This window comes from Callorhinus ursinus, unplaced genomic scaffold, assembly GCF_003265705.2.
Source record: "Callorhinus ursinus isolate GAN/ISIS: 27379988/994484 unplaced genomic scaffold, GSC_fseal_2.0 scaffold13, whole genome shotgun sequence".
NCBI lineage: Eukaryota > Metazoa > Chordata > Mammalia > Carnivora > Otariidae > Callorhinus > Callorhinus ursinus.
Window position 1 is genome coordinate 9,864,260 of NW_027397075.1, and position 19,923 is coordinate 9,884,182.

Consider the following 19,923-nt stretch of genomic DNA (forward strand, 5'->3'; position numbering starts at 1 on the left):
TGTGTGTGTGTGTGTGTGTGTGTGTGTGTGTGTGTGTGTGTGTGTGTTTTCCACTCATGCAATGCTAATACCATGAAAATGAGATTGGTAAACAAACTCTATTTAGAAATTGTCATTTGAGAACTAAGAACTAGGTCACCCTTTGTCAGGAGGCCCAGGACCCAGGAAATGGACCTGAAGATAGCACTTGGTATTCAGGGACCCAATAGCATATTGTGCCTGGCCTCCTGGATATCCTGGGCTACTGCATGCATGCCTGGCATCACCATCTGAATTATAAAAAGGCACGCCCTCCTAGTGGATGAATCATGAACAGGTGTCCCTTCCTCCAGGCTGATGTAGCCCTGCACCAGAAATGGGCCTTGCTACCTCTGTGCGCCCCCTGAGCACCCTCACAGATGGCCATCCTTTGGACACCCACTACACTCAGGAAGGCAAACATCCCTAGATGACCATCCAGGGGCACCAAGGTAGGCAAAGGAGGTAGAATGCACATTGGGGTGTGTTCTCCCAGCTGCAACACCCTTGCCTACAGATCTTGAAATCAATTTGGAAATTACTGCTCAAGCAGATGACACAAAGGTTTTGTTACACCAAACAGGATAAAGCACAGAGGGAATCGGGCCCTTGGCAAACAGGGCTGGGAGCTGAAGATGCACGCTGTGTCTTGTGTTTACAGCTTTTCAGCTGAGTACTTAGTGTTTACTTTGGAATTAATCCAGGCCCATAAAACGGGTGATATATCAACACAGCAGATGTACTTGAGCTACTATACATTAAAAGGTGATTCACTTCACAATGAGAATCCACCTACAGCCCAGAGACGGAAGCAGTCATCTTCCAATTTCCCTAAGAGAGGCCCTTCCTGACATGAAATATTGGGAGGGGGGTACTAATATATGGAAGCCGTTAAGGGACCAGATTCTGTGGTTAGATCAGCCCTGCATAGAGCTCTGTTCCTGCCCCTTGGTCAGGACCAACTACATAATGTTCAGGGCCAGTGCCAAAGGAAAACATAGGGCCCCTTATATAATTAAAAATTTATTAAGAATACTCAAATTCTTTTAATTATTAAGAACAACTCAAAAATTATTAAGAATCCCAAGTGGAGCATTAGAGCACATCTGGAAACCTTCAAAGCCTGGGTCTCTGTGTGACTGTATAGGGCACGTGCCCACAAAGCTGGCCCTGCCCTTGATAAAAGGGGTTCAGTTTGACATTTCCAAAATGGAGATGTTAATTGTATTGACTTAATAGGGTTGTTGTAAGACTCAAAAGAGAGAATGAATCTTAAACTCCACACTGGTCCATAGTCTCAATGATCTTGCTTATTATCATTGGTTAGCGCATGAATAAGATTTCTTGTATCATCTCAACAAAATGGCCATATCTGTGTAAATACTTAATATTTCCTCTCCAACAGGCCTGGGGTCTATTAAATGTTTGTATAGAAAACAAGACTGGATAGAAAACAACACACCATCCAAAGAGCTGAAAGAGAATGAAGCTGTTGAAATGCATCTGAATATGAAGAGGGTTAAGTATCAAGGAAAACACATTTGGGTGCTACAAAGGAAAGAAAAGTATTTATAGCTAAAACCCAACCACTTGGTGAGTTGAGGGGCTCAGAGTAGAGAACCTGCAGTCAAGATCTAACTATTCCTAATAATGCTCCATTCCAGCTGTTTGTTTGGAAGATCCTCCCCATTTCAATTACAAACTAAAATTGTCCCTTCTAGATCTTTAGCTCCAAGATGGCAGAGATGACAACGGTCATGTTCACTGTCAAATTCCCAGTGCCCAGCCTTGCATCTGTCATATAATTAGTGACCCTTAAATAGCTGTTGAATGAATGAATGAACCCATGAGCAAAACATGGAGAGATGGACTTTATTATGGGGATGAGCTGACCACACACAGTGTTGGGAGAATTCCCTCACCATCACTCTATAACACTCTGGTCCCTGCTCTAACTGTCCTATATCCATCCTTGTCCCTAAGACCTCCTTGGTCAGAAGGAAGGCCAAAAAGGAGAGACAATACAGACTGGCAATTACATGTGTTTATGGTAGAAATGTGTAGGTCAAAGATGGCTGGATGTAGGCTGAGGCAAAAACACATTCCTCCATCATATCCTTTCTCAAATCCCACACAGATATTTGCTATCACCTAGAGTTATGGATGGTATTTTATCTTTTTTAATTTCTCGATCTAACCAGTTGATTCCCTACATCTTTGTGTAGCTTGCCTTCATGCACCAATGCAGAGGGTCCAAAAGGTGGCTTTAGTTCACACTTTCCCACGTGCATGGGGATTCTGTATGAACCCAACTTGATCATATCTATAATAGCCTATAAAACACACATGACTAGAAAATAGGTAAGGGGCAAAGGGTAAAACATGAGTTTGACTTAAAAGCTTGGGAAACTACCTTCCAGCAATATGATTAAATTTTAGGAGGCTCCAGGTCCACCTGGGAGCAGCAGGTCTCCCCATGCCCTTCACCAGCACTCTGTCTATTGGCCCTGAGGATCCTCCTCACTTTGCCATTGACTGTGGCTTTCTTGATCACACCATTCCCCCTGCCAAGACACCAACCCTTCCTCTACTCCTTCTTTGCCAAGACAACTTCAGTCCTTCTCTTGAAGCCTCTGTTCAGGCATGTTCACTCCAGGAAGCTTTCATAAGGGCTAAATTTCTGTGCCTTGAAATTCCATCAAAGTGCTTGACACCTAACCCATTGGTTAATATGACTTCCACCTCATTGGTCTATGAATTTCTCAAAGGCAAAAATGCTGTCTCACGTGTATGCATCCTCAGTGCTTTGAACAGTGCTTGGCACAAAATGGATGCTTATTACATGTTTATGAAACCATATGCAGTCCCTGTTTAACAAAGCGGCTTTTGTTTTCCTACAGTTCCTAATACACTGCAGTATGAACACAATAGCTCCTAGGGTGCTATTCCTAATCCTGGGGCCATACTGCTTACTACCCTTTAACGGATCACTATTCCTAAGTCATAATTCCTCATCATGGCCTGCAAGACCCTGCATGGGCTGTCCCTGCCTACATGTTCGAACTTGACTTGGGCCACTCTCTACTTCATCAGCTCCACTATGGGGACAATGATCTCTTTCCATCATTCATACTCACCAATGTTCTTCTTACCACAGGCCCTTTGCACATGTCAATCTCACTGCCCGGAAGGCTATTCTCATTCCTCTTTAGCTGTTTCATCTCTTTTCACCCTTTGATGCCAATTTAAGCATTACTTTCTTCAGAAAGCCCTCCCTGATCAACCCACCTGAAGCACGCAGAATGTATCACTACTGCAATTTTACATGTATTTTCCTGCTTATTTTATTCAGGTCTTTTCCCCCTGCTAGACAAAAAGATTCTCCGTGGTCCAAGATAATACATATTTTTGCTCATTTCTAGATCCTCAGCAACATAGAAAGTGCTCAGTACATTTCATGGAGTGAATAAATAAATGAGGTGATCTACACCTTCCCAAAGGTAAGACCCCAGGTCTGGGACATTGGTAATATACTTATTTATTTAATGTTACTGGTAATAGAGTAATAGGAAAAATAGACATTTGCATCCCAATGACAGAGAACCAAGCTAACCTCATGGAATATGAAGCAACTGGCCATTCTAGGTAGGATGGGGACATACCAGGCACCACGTGTTGTTTAAGATCTTAGTCAATTCTGATCACCTACACACTAACGTGGGCTGATTCGTTCTCAAATGATACATTTTTGTATTTTTCGTGGAAATTGCCAAGCTACATTGTTACTGTAAATAGAATATTACTAAAGTGCTTTAACCAAGCCAGCTGGAAGCCCTGACATTTCATCCATATTGTTATTTATATACATATTTACAGCTGCCACCTGCCTGTTACTTGGTCGTATCATAAAGCAGTGCTGTTGCTGTTTCATTACACTTTGACATTTTACTATAACTGCATTGCTTCCCATTCCTTAGTTTCCAATTGCTCTGCAGCCACTCTTGAAGTATATTGCCTTGGTAATAGAATAAAAATCTTTCTCTGTGGTAGTACTAGTCTCTCTTTCTCTCTCTCTGTTCCTCCCCACCCCCTCCATACCCAGATGGTACAAATCGTTGCTGGCGCATGTAACAATTATAGCAGCTTCTGCTGCTTAAATGAACCCCCACAAACCCCACCGAGTTAGATTAGATTAGGGAATTGGGAGGTGAGCAGGAGGGCTGGCCAGTGGTCTCGGCTGAAGCTGACGGCTATTTGGTTGTGCCTCTGTGAGATGGGAAATAAATGTTTCCTGCCCCAGAAGGGTGCTGGGAGCCCCTACCTCAGAAAGGGAATACAGGAAGGAAAGCGAACCACTCATTTAAAGCAAGGTAGGTTTAATTTCAAAATGGTAGCATAGTCCAATTTAAGAAAATCTAGATTCTGAGAGCAAGGGGAAAGAATGGGTTCGGGGATCCCTTCTGCCATTGCTCGTAAGTCAATGCACTCGGCTCAAGTGCAAGAAGCCTCGAAGAGCTGGCCCACGCAGGTTAGCTTCTCCGCTGCCTTGGACAGCCAGGCTAAGGGAACAGGTCTTTCTCGCCACTTCAATTTCCTCAACTATTTCAGCCAAAAAAGAAAGGACTTTTTGCATTCATTACAAGAAGCAGCATGCTGTGAAGACATCCCCTGCAGGGTTTACACAGAATAAGCACATAGTAAAAACTCCTAGAACTAAGTAGGACAGAGTCTACTTTGAACATATTAAGGTCCCACCCAAAAGTCTCCGTAGAAATCCTAGAAATCAGATGTCCCTCCCTCGGTGTGTGCACCCCCATCCCCCAGGAAGCTGGCTGCACTCGGCGGGATTCTCCTCCTCCCGCGCACTAACGCTCAGCCCGTCCTTCCTGGCAGGTCAGGCTCCTCCTCATCACTCAGGGACTCCCGGCTGCCTCTGACTTTGCCACTCAGAAGCAAAGCCCAGGTCTTATCTCATCAGAGCAGTAATTGGAGGAGGCAGTCGCCTCTCTGTTTCACACGGAGAGGACTCTTCAACCACTGGCCTTTGAGCTACCAAACCACTCTCTAAATTCATGCCTTGCAATCCACCTGCTCCGTGCTCTCCCTCTGCTGAGGCTGGACTTCACTGAACATCCAGACCAGATCCCTGAATCCTGCTGCTGTCACTGCGCCTCATCAACGTCTAGTTGGATCTCCAGGTTGTGCCCCTCAAACCCACTCAAACAGCCTGAGGACCTAATCATTAATATCCATGCCTGGCACCCAGTAGGCAATTAATAGATGCCCATGCCCATCTCCTTACTTGAAATGCACAAGAAGTGAGAAAGGGGTGGGTGTGGAGATGAGCATTCAAGTCCCAGAGCCAACAGCAACTCCTTTTTTTGCCTTAAGAAACTTACCCTGGGGTTTACTATGGACTGAGTGTGTGTGTCCCTCTGCAAGTTGGATCTTCATGACCTCATTACCCCTGAAAGGCCTCACCTCTGAATGTTGTCACAAGATGGAGCCCTCATGAATGGGGTTGGCTATTCTCACAGAAGAGAGCCAGAAGTGCCCTTACCCTCTTCCGCCTTGAGAAGGACATGGCCAAAAGGCAAAAAAACACTTATCTATGAACTAGGAAGGAGGTCCTCACCAGAAGGCAGATCTGCCGGGACCTTGATCTTGGACTTCCCAGCCTCCAGCACCCATGAGAAATAAATGTCTGGTATTCACAAGCCACCCAGACTATGGCGTGTCCCAGCAGCCCAGACAGACTAAGACAGGCTCCCCAGGTCATCGTCTCTTCATCTGAAACCGGAGGGAGATTATCTTCCAGTTCTTATAGCCAGGTTTATTTTCTATAGTCCCTTCTTTTTGAATTTGTTCTTTGTAATTCTCTCCTTTTATTCACACTTTAGTGCCTTCCCGCTTGCCTGCCTGCCTTCCTTCCTTCCTTCCTTCCTTCCTTCCTTCCCTCCTCCCTTCCGACTTTCCTCCCTCCCTTCCTTCCTAGTTTCTTCCCTTCCTTCCCATTTTTGACAGCACGTTCAGGGTTCTCCAAACACAATACTCTCTGCTGTCGGATTTTCCTCTTCCATCTTTCAGCCCAATCCCAGCCTGCCAGCGACGAGGATGATAGGGTCTCAAGTCCACACCCAGAAAGGCTCTGGTGGCAAGGCTGGCCCTGAACACCCCTGGTGCGTGTGGCATCCTCCTCTCGACTCTGACGCTGCACCTCCCCTGCACGAGAGCCAGAGATACAGCTCCATTTCTCCCTGCTCTCATGGCATAATGTCCTACTTGCCTTTTCAAATACGCCTTCAAACCCCTTACATCTCAGACCTGCAGTCTTAGATGCCATCAGAACAAACCCCCAAGCATTTGTCTTTATGGCACAGAGGCAGTGTTTCCAAGTGCTGGATGAAAAAACACATCCCTTTCTCCTCAGCTAAAAGTATCTGTTCAGCACATCATCACTGAGAACCGGCTACGTACCAGCCACTGTCCTAGGCATGGGGGGTGCACAGGCCTGAATCCAGTCGAGGTTTGAAGTCTCCTGAGGGGGAGGTGAAGACATTGTGATAAATAAGTAGATACACAAACGGGGAAATTTCAGAATGCGGCAAAACTATAGGATAGAGTGATGGGGACAGATCATGACTCTGGGTGCCATGTCTACTTGGCGAAGGGCAGTGTGAGTGAAACACACATGGCAACGAAGAAGGACTCACTCCTTACAAGATCTGAGTGATGAGCCCTCCAGGCAGTGAGTCTGCAGAGACCCACAGGCAGCATCAACAGGAGGTGGGATCAAGGAATCAAAAGAAAAGCCCTACAACTGGTCCCTCCTATGATCTTAAGAGTGAGTGGAGAGGATCTATATATGATTCCAGAAAGAAGGCATTTCAGAAAGAAAGCATTTTCCCTGGAGGATAGAATTTCATGGCTTTGACATCATGACTTCTATAACAGCTTTCTGAGCACTGAGCGAAGAAAGACAGCATGGCGAGTCTTTGTATCTCAAGATTGCTCTTCTTTTTTAAGTCTGCAAATATTTTCTTCCCCAGGTGCATCTTAGATTATCTTCCCAAATGCTTAGCTCAGGACTGTCCTGGCTCAGGGGTTCACCAGAATTTTATGGAAACCCTGAGGACTGGCGGACAAATCTCCCTCTGGCTGTCTTATCTCTTCTTCTTCTTCGATATCTCATGCATCTCCCACTCTGAGCTCTTTCCATGTCATACAATCAAATCCCACACACTGAGCAATGGAAGCACCCTTCCCACACCTCTTAAGTTCCCTTTCTATAGTCCAGGAACTGACACAGGAAACCATTTCTAGACAGTGTTAGAAAGTCTGGGAAGACAACCCATTTGTCCTTTAAGTCAACTTCTTTAACTTTTAATTGGTTCTAAGTTCATCCATCTTCTTTCACTGCCCCTCTCTCCCATTTACCACCTTTATGTGCTATACTGGGTTGAAGACTATCCTCCCAGAAATTCATGTCCACCTAGAACCTCACTCAGAGTATGGCCTTATTTGAAAATAGTGTCTTTGTAGATGTCATTAAGATGAGATCATACTGGATTAGGGTGGGCTCTAAACCCAAGGACTAGTGTCCTTATAAGAGGCCATGTGAAGATGCAGTAATACAGCTACCAGCCAAGGGGCCCACAGGATTGCTGGCAGCCACCAGAAGAAGCTAGGAAAGAGGCATAGAACAGATTCCTCATCAGAGCTCTTAGACGGAATGAATCCTGTGTACCCTTGGTTTCAGACTTCTAGCTTCCAGGACTGACAGAGAACACATTTCTGGTGTTCTAAGCCACTCTGTGTGTAGTAATTTGCTATGGCAGCCCTGGGAAACTACTCCAATTGGCTACATCCATATATCCTTTAATTCTTAGGTCAATGTCCAATCTTAAGAGTGGCCTTCAGTGACCTTGAGAGCTGGAGTCTTCAAACTTTCATGTCTTTCAGAATCATGGGGTGGTTGGTTCTTAAAGATGGAAATCTCTGCATCCTCACCCCAGAGATTCTGACTTGGTAGTTGGTAGTTGTGACATGGCCAGGAACCCACATGTCTAACAAGCTGCCTGTAGCCCAGCTGATGCTAATGCAGGTGGTAAACAGAAGGTACAATAAGAAATCTGCTTAAATTAGGTCAATTCAACTACATTCCACTCTGGCCTTCCCTAAGCACTATGACCTCAAAGCAACGTATTTAGCTCTCCTTAGACTTGACTCTTAAACAATACTTAATTTTCTTTTTTAATGTAGGAGGAGGGCAGTGAGAAAATTAGTCCAACTGAGGCAGAGGGTCATAGCAAGGAAAAGCAGGAGATCCAAGGTGGAATTTGAAGCACAGTTCATGACCAATTTGGAAAAATTGCTTCTTTACTGCACAATTTCATTTGGAAACAGAGGTGGATAATGGGAAGGTGACAGAGCTGAAGTTTCAGAGAGCATCACTTATGGCCGTGTGTTTCCAAGGCCATGTCTCACTTTGCACTCGTAATTTTGTATCTCTACCCTATAGAGGGCTCCTGAATTGTGTATGTCTCACATTTTATAAAACCTAGATCCTTCTCTGCTGGGGAAATATAAAGAGGTGAGTTTAGGTTGATGTGGGGGTTTTGCTTACTGGGATAAGAATTCCGGAGTTCCTGGAGATTGTTCTGTGGGACTGCCTGATAGGGAGCTACTGGGTTTCTGGCATAAGGGCAGACATGGTCCTGTGCTTCAATCTTGGTCTGATGGAACTGGGCAGCACTTAGCAGCCTGGGGAAAGACTCATTTGTAAGTATGCTCAGGTTATGTCTTCACACTGCTTAGTGTGTGGCGGAAATGCAACAAATGTCAATCTTTCCTCCCCAAATCAATTATAGCTCAACTATAGGCAAATGTGGGTACTTAGCCCACACCATTCAGGGAGAACCTGCTGGAAACCTCTAGTCTGGTTATACTAGAAAAGCACGGGCTCATCTGTTCTATACCTCTTGATCTTCTGAAACTAGCACCAACACAATTGTCTATCCCAGGGCAGCTTGGATGAAGTGACTCCTGAGTTTACAAGCTCAAGTGACAAGCAACTCATTCATGAGGGGAAGACAAAAGTCCTCCTTCCTCTAAATTCCCCAAAAGGGTCTAGGGAGACTCAAGTGCTGGGCAAACATTTCCTCAAGAGCTGCTGGTTACTAAAAGCCCTATTTGTCAATGACAATTCTCTCTTCTTCTCTACTGTTAATTAGTCATTTCACACAGCATCTTTGACAAGGAGTTAAGTCCCAGGTAACCTAGATTTCAGAGAAGACGGAGTAGCAAAGGACGAAAGTAAAACCAACACTACAAAACTGTTGGCCAGGCTGAGATTAGAAGCAGAAGACTCCTGACTCTTAAGATGGCCTTGTTTAGGCAAGAAAAGGACAGGTGTAGGAAGGAAAACCTGGCTTAACAGCTAAGTAATTCAGTAAATTAAAGAGGAAAATATCCACCACCCATTCGAGAGCATTCATTCCACAAGTGTTTATTAGACCACCTCCATGAGTGAGGACTTGGATAAAATGCCAAAAAAATATTCGTAGTCTTAGACTAGGTACTCTTGGACCATCACTCTTTGGGCATCTTCAGGAGTCACCCCATGGGCAAGGACAGGGAAAAGAACCACGGCAGGAGGTCTCCTCGTATTCTGAATTTCTCAGGGATGGAGAGAAACACCCTCTGTACTCTGTGAAGGGCTTCATGGGGACGGGCTTGCTGGGGAGAAGATGTTTTATATTCTGAATCAGATGGCCACGATCTCACTTGATTTATGGACCTGTCACTAGTATTTGATGCTGTATCAAATACTTTTCGAGAAGTTCATTTGATGAGCCTCTTCAACTCTCAAAAGCTTGTCCTAATTATGCAGATCTGGGGCAAATATTGTGATTTCTGCTTTCATTTCCTCTAATGGAGCTGGTGCACAGAGAGATCAGAGACCCCTGGGCCTCCAGGTTGGTGAGGGAGGAGAAGCAGAGGATCTTGTTGCTATCAAGGTAAGGTTACATGAGGCCTGATCCATATTGAAGTGCATGCCATCACTCTTTTTCTTCTATTATCCATTTTTCTTCCACTGTTTGTAATACTCACACTAAGACAGGCATGACACCAATGTCTTTAATACATTTAATCCTTGTTAACCACCAGGAGCTATGCTCAACTCTTTACAAGGTGCTAGCCTTTCCCTACCCAGCACATCCCTCTAATCCAGCACCAGCATCCACAGTTGATAAGACAGTATTTCTCTGGGCAGTAAAGAATTTTGCTCATTTTTACTCGTCAAAGAAAAACTTCAAAGTCAGGCTCAGCAACAGAGTTGAAAAAAAGTTCTTCATGTGGCACATCATGATTATGGATTTGCTGAGACTCAGAAATGATGGTAAACTTTTATGGGTAGTGTGATAGGTAATTTTATGTGTCAGGCTGACTAGGCCAAGAATGCCCAGAATAACACAGTATCTGGGTATGTCTGTGAGGGTGTTTCTAGATGAGATTAGCATTGAAATTGGTGGGCTCAGTCAAGCAGAACACGTTCTCCAATGTAGCGGGGCCCTGTCCGATCTATGGAAGGCCTGAACAGAACAAAAAGACAGAGGAAGGGAGAATCCATCCCCTGTCTGCCTGCTTGAGCTGGGACATCTCATCTCATCTTCTCTTGACTATGGACTCAGATTTACACCACTGACTCCCCTGGCTCTCAAACCAATGGACTAGGTTGGGAACTATATAGCCAGGCTTTCCCGGGTCACCAGCTTGCAGACTATGGGACTTCTCAGCCTCCATAACCACTTCTGCCAATTCCTTATAAGAAATATATATATATATATATATACACACACACACATATCTGCTAATCTCCTATTGGTCTGATTCCTTTGGAGAACCCTGACTAATATAGGTAGTGTTACTACTATCTTAGTATCTACACTCACCCCAGATGCTTCAATACAGGTCAGGGTGCAGAGTGAAAAGCCCGTGCTGGCCAGTCAGAGCCTGGTCAAGGACATCTTGCAGAACATCTTCATTATTTATAGCAGCCGTCTTTGCGTTTCATTTCTCCCCAGATCCTTAAGACTCGGAATCTGTCGTCTGTTCCCAATATTGCCACTGGCATCCCTCACTGGAGTCCTTTCTTTAGATTCTACAATCTCATAACTAATTTTTAAAGGTGTACATCTCCTTAAAACAATGACCCTGCCCCAATTCTATGGACTCTATACCAAGCAGATCACACCCAAGTTTGTAAGTTTACCCTTTACGAGAAAAGTCAGGATACTGGGTAAGCTCCTGGGGAGGACATTTCCCCGAGACTTGACACTGAAGTCCTGCATAACTATAATCTGAAATAATAATCCTAGCCAATGCTGGTTTAGCTTTCTGTGATTCATCAAGTGTTTTGCACAGAGATGGTCTTGTTTGACTTAAATATATATTATATTAACACATCTAACTTAAAACAACTCCAGAAAACAACTCCAGCTACTCCCTGATAGAGAAACTGAAAGTATTCTCTTGAAGATAAATATGTATAGCTTTTGTTTCAACCCAGAGAAAGGATGCCTAAGGCAACAAAGGAATATGAAAATAGCAATGTCTTATTGCAGGCAGTTTGGAAGCCAACATTTTCACCCCATGCACATGACTAACTAGTTACAAGCTCTTAAGCAAGTCAGTTCACCTCTCTGCACATCAGTTTCCTTGTTTATAAGATAGGGGTAATAGATTTCCCCTGGCTCATTCTCAGAGTTTTTAGAGAGGTTTAAACAAGACTCCACATGCGAAATGCTTTCGAGTTGGCAAAGTACTACCCCTCAAAACTACATGTAGACAGAAGTAGACTGCACATTTCATGACCCTTACATGTGATTAATGAAATAGCTTCCGAAAAATAAGTGTAAGAGAGCAACAGAAAGATACAATGAGGATATTTATTATATAAACCAGGCTGTTGGATTTCATGCCTGGCAAAATTCAAGGGCCTTAGCCTGGCTACCCATCAGATGCTGAACTGAAAACCTTATGGGGAGAAGAGAAAGAAGAGAGGCGGGGAGAAAGCTCTTGAAGCCAGAGCTTATTAAATCAATTACATGATTAATGTGAAAGAGTGTGTGTGAGCTGGAAGGAGGAGGCAGCTCACTCAGTGCAGTAAAGGCCGCTGATCAAGCATTTTTTGTAACCTTTTAAGCCACCAAGAAAATTGCCTCTTGGTGGATGAATCAAACCGGAGAAATATATTTGTTGGCAGCTTTTAATATTAAAAAAAAGGTGGGAGTATATGAAATCTCCTGTACTGCTCAGTCCCAGAATTGACAAATACTAGAACGTCAGAAACATCTCCAAAGGAATCAAGAATGACATTTTATCCTTGGTCAGACTTTCCTCATGCAACAGAAGGGTAAAGTCTTGTGATTTTGATAGGAATGGGGCTGCCCCAAAGAAGAAAGGATGCTGATGGAAGTGTTTGGTGGAATTTCCTTCCCAGCACTCCGTGGGAGACATGTGTAAACCCCCCAAGATGAGTGTAGTTCCATGAAAGATCATTAGAAAGGGGCGCTGACTCAAGTCATCTCTTTGATGGAGTTTGAAGATGAATTCTTGGAGGCAGTGAGCCAGGTCCTGAATCAGAAGGGGGAAGAAAAAAAAAAGGAAAAAAAGAAAAGAAAAAAACACCAAAAACAAAACAAAACAAAACAAAAAAACCAACCAACCAAACAAAAAAAAAAAAAAACAATTGATGCAGGCACCCCAACCAAATTAGCTGATTTGGTGGGTGACTACAGCGGGTTGAGGCCAGGGTTTCCATTAGCAACCAGGTCTTTCCCATTCCGGTTGACAAGATGGACAACCATCCACCCTCGTAAAAGATTCATGACCCAACTTTGCACTCTCGACTGCTTGCTTTCTCATAAAACCAGTGCAAATCCTATCAAAAATTTAGCAGAATCCCTGCCTCATCTGTTTAGGCCTGAAGCTAGTTGCAGGGACAACTCATTAGGGACAGGCTCATTAAAACCAGCCCTTGGGCAAAAGCAGTTTGCGGGCTCTCTCATTTTCATTCGCTCTCACCTCCCTGCCTAACCTCCGTGAGCCCTCAGACACAGGGCTTCTAATGATTTTGTACAGTCTGCAGGTCTGTTCGAGGAGGTGCAGGACCCAGGGTTCGACAAATACTGCTCCTTACATCTGCCAAAGATAATCTTCGTCTTCTCCTTTGTGTGCATAGGGAGGGCTGTGCCAGAGAGGGAGGTGCGCTAGGCAAAGGGAGGAGGGAATCCTGAAGGCGGGCCAGCTTCTCACCTGGGGACGACTGGGGTGACACCTGGCGCTGGAGTGGTCACAGGAGCCCTGAGGACCAAACCAGAGCTCTGGCAGAATGAGGGCCAAAAGGTAAAATCTTTGGGGTCCCATTCATGCATCCTGTTCAGCCCAGCACTCAGACCCTTGGGCACCTGGATCCTGAGCAACAGCCTGGCTAATGGATTCATTACCAGATGTTTTCTGCTCTGTGCCAGGGATGCCATTCTCTATGTGAACTGAAGAAGAAGCTTATTTGTGCTGAGAAAGAGCTGTTGGATCCTCCAGTCATGGCTGCAAAGAACAGGCAGCACCGAAGCAGATGCAAAGCTTTCCTGTTGCCAATTTCTCCGGGCGAGTTTATTTTTCAAGGGGTCAGAGGAGAGGGCTCTAAACTCACCTGTTTGTGGGGGCGGTGCATAGTTAAGCAGTCTGAGTCGGGTCCTCAGTGACTGACAGAGACTGTGTTGAACTGGAAAGCTCATGCCCCACTTAAGGGATCAGATGCTGCAGAGCTCCCACGGATGGTTGAAACGTAGGGAAGTTGCCTGATATGCCAATAATCCGATTTTTCACAAGAAGCCAGAAAACTGGGTTTTAAGTGAAATCTTTAGGCATTTAAATGTTGGCCGCTAGTCATAGAAAGTGAAAACTATAACTGGATGGGAGAAAGAAAATCGTAGATTTCAGGTTTACAACACCTGATCTGAGAAACACACTGAATTAGGAGGAGCCTAGATTCCACTGTGAACTTTACAACCACCTGATGACACCAGCACATCAGGGAACCCATACAGGCCCCTCTCCGCTCTTCCACAAAGTGAGGGGCTCGTCCATGTGGTCTCTCAGACCAACCTTCTGTGACTGTGACCCTTTAAAAGTAAACTGTATTAAGTAGGGCTTAGAGTTTCCAAAAACATGTAACGATCTCCAATGGAACTGATATGCTAATAGGTCCCACCACTGCCAAAGCCATGGATGCTGATTGTTCTTGAAACAGAGATTATTAGCCTCTGAGGGCTTCCAGAATCGCCAAGTCAGGTGCAGGCAGCACTGATTCCCTGCCACGTTGGGCTTCAGTGAAACAAGGGGGGTTGGTTTCTGGGGCCGATGACTGAGTGGCAGCCCCATCTTATAGGTACCAGGCAGACCACTCCCTCCTCCCTTCCCGTAAGAGGCTGCAGTTGGACTTGACTAGAAGCTGACACACTTGGGTCACCCTGGTCTCTTGGGTTCCTGACAGCCCCTTGGGGCACTGCTAAAGGTGGGGGTGGCAGCAAAACAGGGAACGCTGAGGGGACCAAGCCCTGGGTTTCGTTTCCCTCCTTTCTTTCCTCCCGCCCAGCCCCAAACGGATGCTCCGTTTGACCAGTCCTCTTCTGAGCATTCACCGGAGGCTTTGAGCCCAATGTGTGGAACAAAAATAAATGAATTAATGAATTCATTTATTATTTTTTATTTATTTTATTTTATTTTTTTTAAAGATTTTATTTATTTATTCATGAGAGACAGAGAGAGAGAGAGAGAGAGAGAGAGAGAGAGAGGCAGAGGGAGAAGCAGGCTCCCAAGGAGCAGGGAGCCCGATGCGGGACTCGATCCCAGGACCCTGGGATCATGACCTGAGCCGAAGGCAGACGCTTAACCATCTGAGCCACCCAGGCGCCCTCATTTATTATTTTTTAAAGATTTTATTTATTTATTTGAGAGAGAGAGAATGAGAGATAGAGAGCACGAGAGGGAAGAGGGTCCGAGGGAGAAGCAGACTCCCCGCTGAGCAGGGAGCCCGATGTGGGACTCGATCCCGGGACTCCAGGATCATGACCTGAGCCGAAGGCAGTCGCTTAACCAACTGAGCCACCCAGGCGCCCTGATGAATTCATTTAAACATTCTCCAAATGTGAAGTGTGAGCGTCACATCAGGACCTCTAAGCCCAAATTTTCTAGAAGCCTGAGGATTTGCTGAAACGAGCTGGGCCACTTACCAGCTAACACTGGCCATTATTACTCGGGCTCACTGTGCCTCTTCTCCATCAGCTGTCGGGGTTGGGGGTACACAAGGGGATCACCCTCCCTAAGATCATCATATTCATCTTATCTCCCTTTTCCTCCCCTCAAAAGGTTACCACAAAATCAGTAAACCTGCTTCTCCCCACTGCTAATTCTCCGATGCCCACCCCCCCAGTGGACCATGGCTGGGGTAAAACACACTTGGTGCTGCTTACTTGGGGAGACCATAAAGCCCCAGGGGTGTGATTCCCCTCAACAGAAACAATTTGGTTGTTCTGTGGTTGAAGAAAGCAGGAGTCTACACCACGAATCTATTCCAGTGCAACGGTTTTCTATTAGCCTTTAACACATCGTCGCTTCTCTTTTCCATCTGCGTTATTGCCACCTTTTCCACAAACCCCAATTTGACAAGCAAGAAATCTGTAAATTTGGGGGGTGGATGCTCAGGAAAGACTATGCATGAGGAAAAGACATGTCCATTAGCAATGCAAATACAGTCACAAATGAGACAGCACTTGCATGAATAGTGCCTTTAAAACAGTTATTTAATCCAGCTAAAATTTATCTTTAGGAAAAACTAAGCTGCATTGGGACTCAAGACATTTTGCATTTAAAACATGGATTACGTGCTCTCCTAGTGGCCTTTTTTAGGGGAGATATTTGCAAATCTCATTTATGCTGACTTTCAAGGCTTGGAGGTGGCAGGGGCTAGGCGGATAATTCTGGGTTAAAAATCATGGCCAGACTGGAAGAACACAAATGATTTGTTCTCTTTTTAGCACAAATGGGTGTGTTTTCCTCTATCCAAGAAGAGAGGTGAGCCTGTAGCTCTTAACTCTTGTAAGACTGCCTTTCACAGGACCCTTGAGGCAGCACAGACTTAGGATGCTCTGCGGGAGGGAGCTGGAAGCTCCAGATGGCTGCCACTGGACATGTGGGGAAGGCCACGTCCCGGTGTGATCATGTGATTAGTATCTTTTGCTCCCTCAACTGTATCTGTGGGTTCAAGGTCTCCTACAACACTGAAGACAAGCACAATGCAGATGCCTGCATAAAGGACCATCAACAGGAAGGACATCCCCACCCACCCAGCAACATAAAGGTGATCCTCTGGTGCCCCAAGCACACATGAAAAGACCCCACATTGCCTCAACAAAACAAAATGCTATGGCTCCCGCCGAACTCCACTCCACCACGCGCGACCTGCCCTCATTAGAGATTCTCTACAAACAGGTGCTTCTCACTGGGCTGACTTCTGAAATGGCTTTCTTTTTGTTCCCAGGGACACATCAAGAGCTGAGGGGGGGGATTCATGCAGTATAGATCAGTCGGCCATTGACAGCGCATCAGGCTTTGACAAGCTGCTTGGCTTGGTTGAAAGTCTAGGTTGGGCTTGGGCCCGTCAAGGCTACGCTATTGAATTATTGACAGATGCTCACCGTGTTGCAAGGGGAGAGCGAACCATAGCCTCAGCTCAATAAAGATGAAATGGAAACCCTCTCTGAAGCTGACTTTAGCACGTTAAAGGAGTTTTAATGGGGTGGTTTAAAATTCAGTAAGAGAATGCATTAGGCTGATTATATTTTCAATGGATAAATGCAGGCATGCACACAAATTTGGGATTCTGAAGGGCTTACAAATGAGCGGGGAGCCTGTCAGGACAAATTATGCCCTTCTAAAGGAAAGCCAGAGTCCGTGTATGCTCCAGCCTGGTCTCAAGAGCACTTCTCTTCTTGCCCTTTCTCCTAGATTCCCTCCTTCTGCCATCCTACCATAGCGCTAAACTCCTAGCACGATGCCACAGAAGGGCCCTGCAGTGGCTTTCTGGCCACTTTGGCCTCGAAGAGCCCAAACCATGGACTGCTGATAGCACTTTTTACCCCTTCCTATCCCCTTCCTAACCCCTATCCCCATTCTTGGCAAGAACAAGGCATTCCTCCTATCAGCATCCTATTAGAAGACATGAAGAGCTACTGGTAGCCGGTGTCCCCTGGTTAGCAAATTATTATTAACAATTCTGATTTTTCTTATATAATCTCTTTTCTTCTTTAAATTTCCACCTGCCAAGATTTACTTGTATTTTAATAGCTGATGTCAGACAAGCAGCGTGGAGCAAGTCCCATTTCAGAACTATAATTTTAAATACAATGAGACGCGCATCAACTGTCGCATTGACATGCAGGGAATTATTCCACGCGGACTTCTAAAGTGCATCCTAAAAGCTTCAAAGACCGAGCACATTTTAAAAGAATTTAAATTGATGATCACGGTGCATGTTTTTTTTTTTTTAAGCAATTTGTCTAATGTGACCCTATATTCATTTTTTTTCTGACTTTGCTTCCAATGGGCTGCCTCCTGTCAAATTGCAGAAAGGGCCAACCAGCACATCTAAATCTGTGTTCATTTGCCTTCCGTAGGATTATCTTTGCCACGTTGAGCAGTATAAGTAAATCAAAGATGCTTCTTAGGGCTGCAGGAGTAGGCTAATCTCCAGACAAATATTTAGAAGGCAGCTTTGCCTACTCTGGCCTTAATCGTTTCCAACTGATTTGACTTATTCTAATTACAGCCTTTATGTTATAAAAGCCATCTTTATGTTGCCGGGGAGCAGTTTCATTGCAAATACATGAAATTTTGCTGAATTTCCGTTCCCATGTTGATTACGGAAATAGTACTCTGCAGCTCAGCTCTAATTAGAAAAACACACTGCATGGAACGTCAACAATTTTTAACATTAATAATGCACCGACAGTGTCCTTTTGTCTCTCTTAACATCCTTTCCACAAAGGCTGCCACACCAGAGAGCCCGGGATCTACTCTGCTGCAGAAGTAACACTTCGTTCACCCAAGTCTGATGGCCAAGAACTCCTTCCCCCCACCCCCAAAGTGGGAATTGCCAATTCGGAGCAGAAGGACACTAATTTAATAGAACAGAAAAGCGAGGGGGGAAAAAGATAATTAAATTCTAGCACAATTTAGGGTAATGCATTTGTTTCATGACTGTGAACTTGGAAAATTCTAGCACAATATCATAATGCAGATTAAATGGGTCCTACAGTAAATCAGAGTGATGCATCTATTCCAGGGCCTTTTTTGGTGGATGAGGTTTTATATGTTGGGAGGATCTCAGTAAGGAGACCAAATAATTTTCTAGATATTTCACTTGGATTGGAGGTAAGCCAGGGCAAGTCCTTTAACCTCACTGGGCCTCAACGTTGTCCTGTTTGAAGTGGGAATGATCATGACTGCCTTGCGAGGTTATAGTGAAGATAAGGTACAACGCAATACTTTTGCACCATGTTGCAAATGCACATTCATCCAGCTGTTTTGGACTCATCTGATGGAACTTATAATAATTTCAAATGTCCCTAACTTTTGCACAGGCAATTCCATTCCCTATAAAGTATCTGACATGAAACCATACACGTAAGTCCAAACACATTTGTTCAAGTTTTCTTACCCAAATGCTTTGGAATATAAACAAGGAGCACAGAAAAACAAACTGGAAATAACATAAGCATTGATCAAAAGGAAAGATCACAACTGTGATCCACTGTTAAGTGAAAAAAAAAAAGACAGTAAGAATAGAATAATTCCACTGAAAATACACGTATTGCTTGACCAAGATATAGGAGCATTTTAAATGGGAAATGTATTGCCAATATTTGCCCACCAAAAAGCTGTCTTGAATTACATTGTCATCAGCAGAGCTGTTTGCATCTGGGGAGAGAACTTCTGTTATGTGGAAGGTTCAGGCCACACTGTCCCTAGAAAAGTACACCAGACAAGGAAGAAGAAATGTGTGACTAAAAATCACAGTGGAGAGAGAAGTTGCTGTGTGATAGAAGAAAGAATTTGCTGCAGTGATATCCAAGAACTTCAACAAGCATTGCCTTCTTGGGTCATTTCCAAGGGGACACACACACACACACACACACACACACACACACACACACAATGGGGCAACGCCTGAGGTTAAAATACAACCTTCTACAGGGACAAATGAAACTGGCTTTCTTTCAGGCGAGATCTGAAGTGGTGGCTATGATTTTCACCTGTCAGATGGAGACCTTTAAAGAATCTTTTTCATCCGTGCACTAAATCCACTCAAATGTTAAAGCCCACGACAGGACAGTCTTACGGGGTGACACTTTTCCTGGTAGTAAGCCAATTCTGCTTCATGTGGGCTTATAACAGTGCTCCTTGCATTTTCTGCCCGGTGGTCCTTAAACCAGGTTCCTCTTCCGCTTCAAAATCTCCATGGATATGTATGCTGCCTCTCTGAGAGGTGACGCTTACGTCAAGTGTAGACTGCACATAGTGACTTCAAAAGAGAGTAACTTTGCCATGGAGAAACCTGACCTGTGCTACCTCAGCCAGGTGATCAAGACAAACATCAACAGTGATTAACCTGACAGAATGTGCCCCTGGGAGGATGTGATGACCATGGCACTTGACCTCTGTGGTCTTCTTCCTTAAACTGATACCCTCAGTCTAACCATGAGAAAAACACCAGATACGCCCTAAACTTCAGGACACCCTACAAAATACTTGGCTGGTACTCCTCAAGAACACCAAGGT

At 44.7% G+C, this 19,923-nt stretch overlaps 1 protein-coding gene across 4 annotated transcripts in view; it reads right to left on the minus strand.

Annotated features, from left to right (window-relative positions):
* Positions 1 to 19,923, minus strand: part of RBFOX1 (RNA binding fox-1 homolog 1) — a 2,099,893-nt gene that overhangs the window by 227,994 nt on the left and 1,851,976 nt on the right. The window lies entirely within an intron of this gene.